We start from the raw sequence: 3,332 nt of genomic DNA on the forward strand, positions 1-3,332 counted from the left end.
GCCAGGCTGGACCTGAGCAGCTGAAGCTTAAATATCCACCAGGATGAGGGACTGACTGGGGCTGGTCAAGAACAGGGGGTTTTAGCAACACAAAAATTGGTGAGGACCACAAGCCCACCCAGGAGGTGGCCCAGAGGTGGGTGCAGTCCATCACACAGGACTGGCTGCTCCTTACGGTCAGGGCTCCCTTGTCTCTCGGGGCTGGTACCCAGCTCTGCTTGGTGAAGCAGGGACACTGTCCCTGGCTGTACCAGTGGATGCTCAGGCTCTTCCTGTCTCCAGAAACAGGCTGCTGTGTTGTGGCACATTTGTCCGATGACAGAGGGTTAGATCAGAGGAAAAGCTGTGTGCACCAGAGCTCCCTCTGGATCATTTTCGAAGAGGAAACAGGGCTGAAATCTCTGCAGGCAACTGAGCAGCCTTCACCATCCAGCCCTGGGCAGCTCCAGGATGTTCTCCAGCCACCCAGGAAGCAGCAAAGGGGCTGTGCTTGAGCGAGAGCACTGGGAAGGGGCTGTGGGCAGGTGGGCAGATGTGTCAGAGCCTGCCAAGCTCTGGCATCCATTACTGGAAGTGTCTCTTGACATTTATCTTGTGCGGAATGGAGACCAGACGCTGTTTTCTCCCAGCGTGACGCAGATTCGAGCTGCATCACAACCTTCCCCGAGCCACAGACATTTCTGTGCAGGAGAAGGGCTGAACCAGCACAAAGCCCTCTGCCTCCTGGCCAGGGGGTGCCCTGCCGAGTCACCACCCGGCAAAGAGCCCTGCTGTGGCCAGGGCTGCCTGGCCAAATCCTCCTGGACGCTGGGGGTCTTATCCCCTTTTGTGGCTCAGCGGCTAGGATTGCCTGGGCTGGCTGATCCAGTGATGACACAGCTATCTGGTGTCTCCAGGAGGACAAAACACATCCCTGCCATCCTGAAATGGGATGCAACATGCTGAAGAGAGCACGTGGGCAGGCACCGTGGCTGAAAGGGAGTGAAGCGAACTCAGGAAAGCACAGCTGAACTCCCAGCTCAGCCATGGAGTCAACCTGCTCACCACCTCCTCTGCCTCAGTTTCCCTGTATGTAACCAGGAGGGAATGAACAGACTTAGACTTCCTTTTTCTGTCTATCGGGTGTCTCTTGCCATATTTCTCCTTCCTACTACATATTCCACGATTAACTGCAGGGCTCCTCTCTGCTCTCTGTATTTCTTGCCTCCTACCCCACATTGTTACCAGCCTGTTTCTAGCCCGTGAGTGCAAGAGGAGCCTGGAGCCAAGGTCTCCTGCCTCCAGGATGTGCTCAGGGCAGCACATTTCCAAGCCATGCCCTACAACCCCACTGTATGTCCCAACTTCCCACCCCAATCAGGAGAGGGACTGATGGGAGGACCCTGCCCCGAGCAGCACCATCTGCCCACTCCAGCCCCCTCCGAGTGGCAGATCCATGGCCTTCTGCCTCTTAATCCCCAGCCACTTGGGGTATCTGCTGTGGAGGAGAAAGGGGTGGGCAGCTAGCCCTATGGGGCAGCCCTGTGCTGGAGACCACTGCATGAGCTTCAGCCCAGGGGGCTGGAGTTTTCCAGGGAGTTTCTTGGGAAGGATGAAGTTTTTCAAGGCTGGAGGGGTGGGTGCAGTGCCCCTTGTGATCTGGGGGCTCCCTGTCCACCCCGGGGAACACTCTTTGCGCTGCCCCAAATGACCCTCTCGTCCTCTGTCTATGTGGGTGCATGACCAGGCTCGCTCCTCCACTTGCTGTGCACACAAGTAAAACCAGTTTGCACAGAGGGCACTGGCTTTGTCCTGGGGCTGAAGTTCCTTACGGTGGCCCCAGAGAGAGGGAAGTGTGTGTGTGTGGGGGATGTGTGGAGTGAGAGGGGCTGGGTGCTGCACTTCAGCACATGGAAGAAGTCCTCACCTTGCCTCAAAATACATCCAGATCCAATAAAAAGGAGGGTTTCTAGTTCCTCTCTGCTCTCCCCAGTAGAGAATTTTGCTGCGAGACTCAAACAGCTTCTGGGATCAGAGGGATTTGTTTTGGCAGCATCAGGCGTGTGAAATCTGAGTCAGGATTGAACATCCCCGAGTCTGCCACCAGCAAACCCCCCGAGGCAAGAGCATCCCTGACCACTGCCTGTCCCACAAAGACCTCCTGGGAGCGCGGGCCCAGTCGGGAGTAGGTTTATTCCCACAAGGCAGGAGAAACTGGCTCTCAGAACAAGATGGATCTTCTTTCTTTTCTTTTTATCCTCCTCTTATTCCTCAGCTTTCCTGTTTCCTTTCTCTAGGGATTGACACCCTTCTTTTCCCTGTATTTCTTAGGGTAACTTTAGACCCAGACAATCTCGGGAACTCATCTAGCAGCGGCGTGGGAGCCCGGTGCGAGGAAACCTCAAAACCTTCAGGATCCCAGGGACAGCAAGAAAAATCCTTTCAGTGATTATCTTAAAAGAAGATTCCACCAGAATTAATTTCCCATCCCCAAATAAAGCTCAGACTTCACCTGAGGCTCTGGCATCAGTAAGACTCTTAGTGAAAACACAAAAAGTTTGACTACGGCCCTTCCCACCGTGCACAGCTGATAAATACAGGGACCTGCCATCCCACCCATAGCCGTGTGAGTCGCAGGTGCTCGAGGAGGTGGAAGACCCAGAGGAGCGGCAAGGAGAACGGGGCAGAGAAACCCCTGGGTCTCCCTCACCTTGGAGACACCCCGGAACCCAGCACACCCCGCTGTGCACACCAGCGGGGATGACCATGGGCTTGTGAGAGCCAGGTGTGCCCCGATGCCGCTTTGGCGAGGTGTCCCCGTGTCATCGCCTTGGCTGTGAGGGGACAAAGCCTTTCTCAGATCCAGCCTCCTGCCCTGGGTCTGGCAACCACAAAAGCATGAGGGGTGCAGCAAACCCCCCCCTGCCCACCCCCCGGGAGCATCCAGACTTGTCAGCACCCTCCCTGGGGCGCAGGCTGACAGCTCTGCTAGCCCGTGGGCACGTCGGGGGGGGGTGGGGGGGGTGGCACGGGCCAGGGGCTGTTCCCAGCAAGGGACACGATGGGGACACTCGCGTGTCACGGGGGGGGGGGGGGGCGTGTGAAAAACCCCACGCGTGCGGCCCGGCCGGCCTCCGAGCTGCCGATGTGCCGCCTGTGCGGGGCCGCCGCGCCCCCTCCCTCCCACCTCCGGCAACCGGCCCGGGGGCGGGGAGGGCAGCCCCCGGTGCGTCGGCGCTGCCCGCGGGGCCGCCCCCGGCCCTCCCCCGGCCGCTGGCTCCGCCCGGCGCCGCGCCGGCCTCCCCCCACCTCCCTCCCTCCCTCCCCGCCGCCGCTGCCTCCCGGGCGGAGCG

This window comes from Numenius arquata, chromosome 5, assembly GCF_964106895.1.
Source record: "Numenius arquata chromosome 5, bNumArq3.hap1.1, whole genome shotgun sequence".
Classification (NCBI taxonomy): domain Eukaryota; kingdom Metazoa; phylum Chordata; class Aves; order Charadriiformes; family Scolopacidae; genus Numenius; species Numenius arquata.